General features: G+C 40.7%; 1 non-coding gene across 1 annotated transcript; it reads left to right on the forward strand.

The window, feature by feature from the left end:
- Window positions 1-5,203: 5,203 nt before the first annotated feature.
- Window positions 5,204-5,310, forward strand: LOC132526635 (U6 spliceosomal RNA). The gene has a single exon (XR_009542626.1). It is a non-coding gene; the product is annotated as a U6 spliceosomal RNA (small nuclear RNA).
- The last annotated feature ends 4,466 nt before the right edge of the window (window positions 5,311-9,776 follow it).

Below are 9,776 nucleotides of genomic sequence, written 5' to 3' on the forward strand. Positions count from 1 at the left end.
GTGAACTCTTGGTTGTGGCATGTGGGGTCTAGTCCCTTGACCAGGGATCGAACCTGGGCCCCCTGCATTGGAAGTGCAGAGCCTTAGCCACTGGACCACCAGGGAAGTCCCCCATTCATTGCTTATAATAGCAAAAGATTGGAAACCAACTAACAGTTATGGACTGGTAAAACAAAAATACAATACATCCATACACAGAAATACTGTGCAGCCATTAAGAAGATATATCATTATGTTTTAAAAGCAAATGTGGGGCCTTCCTGGTGGTGCAGTGGTTAAGAATCTGCCTGCCAATGCAGGGGACATGGGTTCGAGCCCTGGTCTGGGAAGATCCCACCTGCCGCGAGGCAGCTATGCTCGTGTGCCACAACTACTGAAGTCCACGCGCCTAGAGCCCGTGCTCCGCAACAAGAGAAGCCACCACAATGAGAAGCCCATGCACTGCAACGAAGAGTAGCCCCTGCTCACCCCACCTAGAGAAATCCCACGTGTAGCAACGAAGACCTAACACAGCCAAAAATAAAAAATAAAATAAAGTAAATGTGGAAAAATATGTACTGTATACACAGTTTGTGTGATAATATGGGGAAATAACATATATATTTTTTGTTTGTGTATAGAAGGATACATAAGAAGCTAATAGCATTGGTTTTTAGGGAGAGAACTAGGTCTCTGGTAACAGTAATGGAAAGACACATTTCGTTGTATACTATTTTACACCTTTGGAATCATTTTGAATGTAAATCAAAATTTAAACAACAACAACAAGCAAACAAACCAACCACAAAAACATGGGCTCTGGTATCAGACTGCCTGGGTTTAAACCTTTCTCCATCACTTACTGGTATGTGACCGCAGGCAAATTACTTAACTTTATGTTTCTTTCCACATCTACAAAATGGGTATAATGATAGCACGGATTTCAGAGAGTTGTTGTGAGAATTAAAGGAGATCACGCGGGTCAAATATTTATTTATTTTAATTTATTTTATTTAGTATTTTTATTTTTGGTTGCATTGGATCTTTGTTGCTGTGCGTGGACTTTCTCTAGTTGTGGCGAAGGGGGGCCACTCTTCGTTGTGGTGCGCAGGCTTCTCATTGCTGTGTCTTCTCTTGTTGTGGAGCATGGGCTCTAGGAGGGCGGGCTTCAGTAGTTGTGGCACTTGGGCTCAGTAGTTGTGGCTCGCGGGCTCTAGAGCGCAGGCTCAGTAGTTATGGCACACGGGCTTAGTTCCTCTGCGGCAGGTGGAATCTTCCCGAACCAGGGCTTGAACCCGTGTCCCCTGCATTGGCAGGCGGATTCTTAACCACTGCGCCACCAGGAAAGCCCAAGGGTCAAATATTTAGATCAGTGGCAGAGACTGGAGCAAGACTTTCAGGTCTCAAATGCCACCTCCACCCCTCCCAGGTTGTGTGACCTTGGGCAAATTATTCAACCTCACTTTTCCTCAGTTTCTTCATTTGGAAATGGGGAGAATAATCAGATTGTGTGAAGATTAAATTAGTTAATAGTTATAAAGTACTTACAACTGCATTTGGAATATATTAAGTGCTATATAAGTATTCGCTGAATATTAGATATTTATTTAACACAAATATTAGTTATTATGGTTAGCTATTATCCAACACTGTTGAAATAAACTCTACTTAGGTTACTTTTCAGAATTATCTTACCTACCCTCAACCTTGCTCCTCTCCTATCTGTAATTCTACAAATACACTGCATCTGTTATTTGCTCATATTATTCTCACAGTCTGGAATGCCAGTTCCAACCATGACTGACTGAAGAATGCTTAACTGTCCTTCAAGATACAATTCAACGATCTCTTCCTCCCTGAAGGTGGCTGCTCTCTCCTATTAGCTGCCCCATCACAGATCTCTAGTCTGACCCTTCCCTACTCTCACTGCCTCTTGTCCTGCCTCAGACCAGCAGGCAGAGCAGGCAACAATTCGTGCTTGTGGGAATAAATGGGTAAATGGAATACTGACGTTTTCAAGGGAATTCAAAAAAGTGTAAGTTTTCTGTTGTGACATGTATTAAGTTCATTTTTATGCCCTAAATTCTCAGACAGAGAGGAAAGAAAGAGCTGTTCACGGACACTTAATGGAAGGTGGAAATAGAATACTTTGGAAATTAAAAGGGGTTTTTTTAGTGTTTTTTTGGGGAGGTGTGTTGTTTTGGTTTGGTTTTTGCCTTTAATTAACATGGACCTGGCTCCCCCTGCTGGATCTAGAGTAAAACGTGGGTGGACTTGGAGAGTATTATACTTAGTGAAATGTCAAAGACAAATACTATATGATATTACTTATATATGGAATCTAAAAAAAAAACAAACTAGTGAATATAGCAAAAAAGAAATAGACTCACAGATATAGAGAACAAACATGATTACTGTCAAGGAGCGGGAAGGGGGAGGGGCAAGATAGGGGTAGGGGATTAAGAGATACAAACTACTATGTATAAAATAAATAAGCTACAGGGATTTCCCTGGTGGTTCAGTGCATAAGACTCCACGCTCCCAATACAGGAGGCTCGGGTTCGATCCCTGGTCGGGGAACTAGATCCCCCATGCATGCCGCAGCTAAAAGATCCCGCATGCTGCAACTAAAGACCCCACATGCCACAACTAAGACCAGCACAGCCTAAATAAATAAATAAATACTTTAAAAAAGCTACAGGACTTTCCTGGTGGCGCAGTGGTTGAGAGTCCGCCTGCCGATGCAGGGGATACAGGTTCGTGACCCGGTCCGGGAAGATCCCACATGCCACGGAGCAGCTAGGCCCGTGAGCCACGGCTGCTGAGCCTGCATGTCCAGAGCCTAAAAAATAAGCTACAAGAATATATTGTACAGGGACTTCCCTGGTAGACTTCCTTGGTGGTGCAGTGGTTAAGAATACTCCTGCAAATGCAGGGAACACGGGTTCAAGCCCTAGTCCAGGAAGATCCCACATGCTGCGGAGCAACTAAACCCGTGCGCCACACTACTGAACCTGTGCTCTAGAGCCCATGAGCCACAACTGCTGAAGCCCGTGTGCCTAGAGCCTGTGCTCTGCAACAAGAGAAGCCACCGCAATGAGAAGCCTGTGCACCGCAGTGAAGAGTAGCCCCCGCTCGCCGCAACTAGAGAAAGCCTGTGCGCAGCAATGAAGACCCAAGGCAGCCAAAAAAAAATTAAAAAATAAAAAATTTATTTAAAAAAACTGATTTGGGACCCTTCTCCTTTAAGAAAAAAAGAATATATTGTAGAGTACAGAGAATATAGCCAATATTTTATAATAGCTATAAATGAAGTATATAACATTTAAAAATTGTGAATCACTATGTTGTATACCCGAAACTTGTATAATATTGTACATCAACCATACTTAAATTTAAAAAATCAATTCATTTCTGTAAAGGCAGAGGAAACAAAACTCATAGCATATTTAAAATAGTACTGAGAGCTTTCATCAAGGCTCTTATTACAGATGGCATAGTTGTAGCTATGACATTCCAGCATCCCCGTAATGACTGGCTACATAACAATTACAGTTACCTCATGTATTTGGAGGGAGAGGTGTGGCTTTGAAATCTAAGCCCAGGACTGCAGGCCAGGAAGTCCTGAGTGTATATCCAACTTTGACAAGACCTGCAAAAATTGGTCTCTGGCAAATAATTTAACTTGTTTTTTATGGCATTGTTAATTTTTATTTTACTGTCTGTGTGCCGGCACAAGAATGCTACTAGCATCTCATTGCCATTGAAGCACTTGAATGATATCAGTTGTCAACTGAATACCAAATGTCTCCTGTGCACAGCAACACTCAGGGCCCTGAAGAACTGAAGAGCAGTATAATGTTCCTCCCCTCAAGGATCTGTGTGTCTTAAGGGAACGTGGAGGTTGTGTATGGTGCTTCGAATGGTGTCTGATACACAGTTTTAAGTCTTCAAAAAACATTCACTTCCTTCTTCCACCTCTGAATCTGGCTTCTGCCCAGGGCTAGAATCCCTGATTCCAGGCCTGATGGAACATTTTCTGTGATGGATTCTTCCCATCTAGATTGTCTAGATTGCCTAGATTGTCAGTGCCATGAGAATAGGGACCAGGTCTTATTCATGCCCCATCCGCAGTAACCAGGACCATGCCTGGCACATGAAATGTGCTCAGTACATTTTGTTGAGTGAACCATCTTCCAAGGAAACTCATTCTATTTTTGGCTTACCCTCATTGTTAAAGAAGTGAGCTGAAATCTACCTCCCTGTCACTTGCATTCACTGGTTCTTCTCTTCTCTAATCTAAATAGTTCTCAATAAATGTAAGCTCTCTTTCTACCTCCCCTTCATGCCCTTCTGTCATCATCGCCCTCATGAATATCACAAGAGACTATTTAAACCCCTTGCTGAAATCTAGGTACTACTGACTGTACCGCCAGTGTTCCTCTAATCCATTAGCCAAATAATTAAAAACTCACAATGTAATTGAGGAAATCCATCCTGAAACATGAAACAAAGAGGAATCAAAGCCTTTAAATGTGGTGGGTGATTGTGGTCAGACAGGAGTAAATTCAGGAGTTCAGAAAAGGGAACTATCCTTAGGGTATAAAAGAGTGAGAAGAGATTTTCTGCAGTTTTGGGGCTGAAACGTTGATTCATTCATCTTAAGACCTAGATGAAGCAAATAACACAGTACTTCCCCTCACATGTTCACTCTCTAGTGGAGGAGACAGGTAACTATCAAGTGAATTAATAAAATGAACTTAAAAGATGGTGCTATGAGGAAAAAGGCAGGGTGCTGGGAGGGAGAATAATGAGGTGAGGTAGGTAGGGGACAAACATCAGCTTTAGAGAGAACGGGGGTCAGAAAGCCTCTCTGCGGAGCCATCAAGAAGGAGCTTGAAAAAAAAAAAGGAGCTTGAGAAAAAGTAAGGGTGGGAGGGGTTTAAAGCATGAATTGGAGGACAGATGTTAGAATCAGTGAAGTACAAGGAAAGAAACAAACATGAACTCCAAGGTAAAACTTGTGTTTAAGCAAATATCTAGCTCAAAATCTTTTGTTTGTTATTCCAAATATTTGAGCATTACTTCATATAAAAACATACACACGCAAATACGTTCTGAAACATGTAAATAGTTTATATGTTCCCAAAAGGATTCGAAGCACCTTATAGAAATATAACAGGAAATAATTCAGAAATTAGGATGAAGGTGAAAAGTAAAGACAGTGCTCCCTTCGGCAGCACATATACTAAAATTGGAACGATACTGAGAAGATTAGCATGGCCCGTGCGCAAGGATGACACGCAAGTTCGTGAAGCGTTCCATATTTTTAAGCAGCCGCATATCACAGAGAGATCAGCTCGGTGCTTTGTGTCCACCTAGAGGGGTGGGATAGGGAGGGTGGGAGGGAGACGCAAGAGGGAGGGGATATGGGATATATGTATACGTATAGCTTATTCACTTTGTTATACAGCAGCAACTAATACAACAATGTAAAGCAATTATACTTCAATAAAGATGTTAAAAAAAATAAAAGTAAAGACAAACAGGAGAAGGAAAATGAAGTCAATTGTTAGGACTGACATACAAAAGTGCATATTATACAGTTCTAAACAGTAACTAGATCTGGGCTGTATATTTGATTCTGATCTTCCAGGAACAGAGCAATAGGGAAATATGAACAATTATGAAATTCAGTGTGCCCATAATAAAAAAAAATGAAGTAGTTCTTAAGAGAAATATAGCTTCCTAGCTTCCTGGTATTAAGATCTGAGAGAAATACTCCTTCATCATGAGTCACTCTGTGACGTACTGGTCAAAGTCCTCAACGATATCCCTGCAGTAAACACAACAGCAAGATTCCCAGGGCCATCTCTCAGAACTAGCTTGAATGCATAAAACCAAAGTGCAGCTCAGGAAAAGCAGTTCTATAAGGGACCAGAGGCAATCCAGCTACACAGCTTATACTAGCAGCTGTGAATCAGCGATAACAGTTAGAATGTCTAGAGAAATGGATGGATTACTTATCCTTCAGGTAATCCTCAATGAATATTACTTCTTTCACCTGAGCTTTTGATAAATAATGTGTAGGAGAGAACTGAAGTCATTTCTCTGGCAAGAGACTAGAGTGGAAATGATCTTGCTGCTAATTAGTAATTGTTTTGAAAATCAATGGCACTGAAGATAGGACTAACAATCTTTTAGAGAAGTAAGGGGTCTAACAGTGTGATAGCTTGAAAAAAGGCTATCCTACTGCCATTTGGAAGTGGACTTAAAACTTTCCTCGAAAAATAGATCTTAACCCACATAATCACATGGACAGATAATGCCTCAGGCCCCAAAGTACTTCCACACACATGTGGTCAAGATCATTCTAGCTGGGCTTCCCTGGTGGCGCAGTGGTTGAGAGTCCGCCTGCCGATGCAGGGGACACGGGTTCGTGCCCTGGTCCGGGAAGATCCCACATGCCGCGGAATGGCTGGGCCCGTAAGCCATGGCCACTGAGCCTGCGCGTCTGGAGCCTCTGCTCTGTAACGGGAGAGGCCACAACAGTGAGAGGCCCGCATACCACAAAAAAAAAAAAAAAAAAAAAAAAGATAATTCTAGCCTCTATTAGTCAAGAGAACTCAATAAATTTTTACTTTCCAGGTAACTGCATAGTGCATGTGCTGTATAAATTTTTTGTCAATAAATCAATTAAATGTTGGAGGACAGCGACCTAAAACAATATTTGAATATAAAAAGAGTTGATTTCAAGCCATGCTTTCTGACGATAATTATGTAGAAAGATTCAGAGCCTGCTTAGTGGTAATATCCTCAGCATAGAGGCAAATAATTATCTTTCCCTTCTTAAAAAAAAAAAGCCATGCACTAAGCTCATCTAAAAGTGCCTTTAGGGGGCTTCTCTGGTGGTCCAGTGGTGAAGACCTCATGCTTCCACTGCATGGGGCATGGGCTCCATCCCTGGTCAGGGAACTAAGATCCCACATGCCCTGCGACATGGCCGGAAATAAAAAATGGTTTTAGTTCTTTAAGGAGCACATTTTGAAAGAAAAAGCGGAAGCTTTCTGCTTGAACCAGTAGAGTTATCTGATCTGTTAGTTTGACTGAGACTGGCTAGCTGGTTGCCAAACTGGTTTTGTTTCCCTCTGGGCCCACAGTTCAACTAAATTTCCCAGCCTCCCTTGCAGTTAGGTGTAGGCAAGAGAATTCTGGCCAGTTGAATTGGATGTATTTCACCTTCAGGATGGTGCAAGAAACCTCAGAGTGACTTTGGGTGTAGTGTACCGAAGACGATAGACCTTTCCATCAGTCTGGGTCACTCAACACCCAAGCTCTTATTGGGCATATGTGTGAGAGAAATAACTTTATATTGCATTAAGCCACTGAGATATCAAAGTTTGTTGTTACAGCAGCTAGTGTACAGTCAATACAACATTTAAATCAAGTCAAGAATATGCTTCTACCTCTCTGTACCTCAGTTTCCTTAACCGTAAAATGTAGATTTTAATAGCACTTACCTCATAAATTTGCTCTAAGAATTAAATATGTTAATTCATGTTAATGCGTCCAACAGTGCCTAGCACATAGTAAACATTCAATTCATGTTAACTATTATGGTTATTACAATAGTACAAATCTTCCTAGTAGAATTAAGTTCCATATAACTCAAATTTCCTCTGACTACTCAGATTGTAGTAACAAGTGATGTCACATTCATGTTACTATCTGCACTGTGCTGATCTGTGCCCCGATCACTGCAGGATTTCAGTACATTTCTTGGTCACCTTGGGTTGTCCCATACATGCTCTGAAATTATTCTCTGATCTCCATTTTGTTGTCTGCTAACCACTTTTGAAGTTACTGGGAAGTAGGGGGTGGCAGAATGAGGAAGGCTTGCCGTCACGCTGTACTGCCTGTCATTTGTCCCAAAGCTATAAATCCTCAAAGTGCCAGAATAGACTCCCATCCATTTGTATCTGTTTTTTCTCAAATTTGCTTTAATTTTTAAACTTTGTGTAATAATATACTGCGTTTCAGGAAATGTTAGAAACACATTTAAGGAATTATTCTCAGATAACACAGAACAAGTTTTAATTCATTTAATTTTCCATTGTCAGTCAACAGGCTTATGGGAAGGGGCAAACAGTCCACACCACTGAATCCAGGAATTCTCAGTGAGGTGCCTGGGCCTCTTCTTAACCCACTTCTTGTCCATACAGCGGGTCACCACAGTTTACCCCAAAACTGCTCCTAGGTTTGGCTCACAGGGATTTTTAACCTGAGGCCCACAGACCTCCCTACCCAGCTGAAATAATCCCCAGGATATCCATGGACAGAACTCAGAGGCCTGTGATCTTGGATGGGGGAAAAAAAATTATATATATATATATTACTAATCTCTAATAGAAATATAGCAATTCCTTCATTACTAATGTAGGCAACAAGTTATAGTAGTATTAGCTGTACCTGTGACTGTCACCAACAGATATACCAATAGATATTTCTGTTACATTATAGCAGTTAAAAATATTTTGAAATAGCATTTATGCTCACACTACCATGAAATTATGGTAGTCACTAGATCTGCCAATGTCCTCCCTTTTGTCTTATTTCGTACATTAATAAGGATGTATATTACTATAGCAAATGCTGATTTAATATTCTGAGAACTATATTTTAATATAATTGGCTTCCAAATGTTTGTATGTAGAAACATTGTTCTGAGAAAGGAATCTATAGACTTTACCTGACTGCCAAAAGGGTCCATGGTACAAAAAAGAAAAACCTTTGGGTTATTGGGTTTGACATTAACTCCACACCCCCATGTATTTTTCCTTACTCACCCTCCTCTGTAGTCTTGAAGAGGACTATAGGGGTGAAAAACACTCAGACATGTTGAAATGCCATCCCCTAGGACAGCTTGGTAGGTGGTTAAGAGCTTGGGCACTGGAGTCAACTTGTCCTGCTCTACCACTTATTAACTGTGTGACCCAGGGCAAGTTACTTAACCTCTCTGTGCCTCATGTCTGTAAAATGGGAATTATAATTTTTCCTTCCTCATAGGGTTATTGTGAAGAATAAACAAGTTAATCCATTAAGTCTCTTAGAGTCTAGCACATAGTAAGCTCTCAGAAAATGTTAGCTGCTCTTTCAAGTGCCTGTCACAGCTGTTTCTTTATGATATTTATAGGGAAGGGAGAGGAAGAAAGAAAAGAGTAGGCTAGACATTCCTCTTGTGAGTCATAGCCTACACATATTACTTTTATGATGCACAAAGTTAATATCCTTTTTTAAAGCACGCATAGTTCTTCCTTGAAAAGTTTCCAATTTAATTTTATGTTTTATATAATAAGTCCCAACTGAATCTTTTTTAATGCTTCCGTAGCAGTACAAATGCTCCCTGCCCTTGGTTTACAAAAGCAGGGCTTACATTTAAATAATATTAGTCTTTCATAATTCATGCTCCTTTCTAAGCACTTTAAGAGGTGAATCTTGGCTATGTCATTTTAACTGAAGGGGAGAAAATATTAAAAATAAATGAAAGTAGATTCATTCATTCATTCATTTAACAATTATTACGCTCCTGCTCTTTGCCAGGCACTGCTCTAAATGCTGAGGACTTAGTGATGAACAACACAAAGTCCGTGCTGTCACTGAGCTTACTTTCTAGTGTGGACAATGAACTAAAAGTATCAGGAGGTGATCAATGCTTCACAGAGCATTAAAATAAAGTGATGTTATATACATAAGGACTAGGTGGTTATTTTATATTGGGTAGTCAGGGAAGTTCTCCC

The sequence above is a fragment of the Lagenorhynchus albirostris genome, chromosome 9 (assembly GCF_949774975.1).
Source record: "Lagenorhynchus albirostris chromosome 9, mLagAlb1.1, whole genome shotgun sequence".
NCBI classification, from domain to species: domain Eukaryota; kingdom Metazoa; phylum Chordata; class Mammalia; order Artiodactyla; family Delphinidae; genus Lagenorhynchus; species Lagenorhynchus albirostris.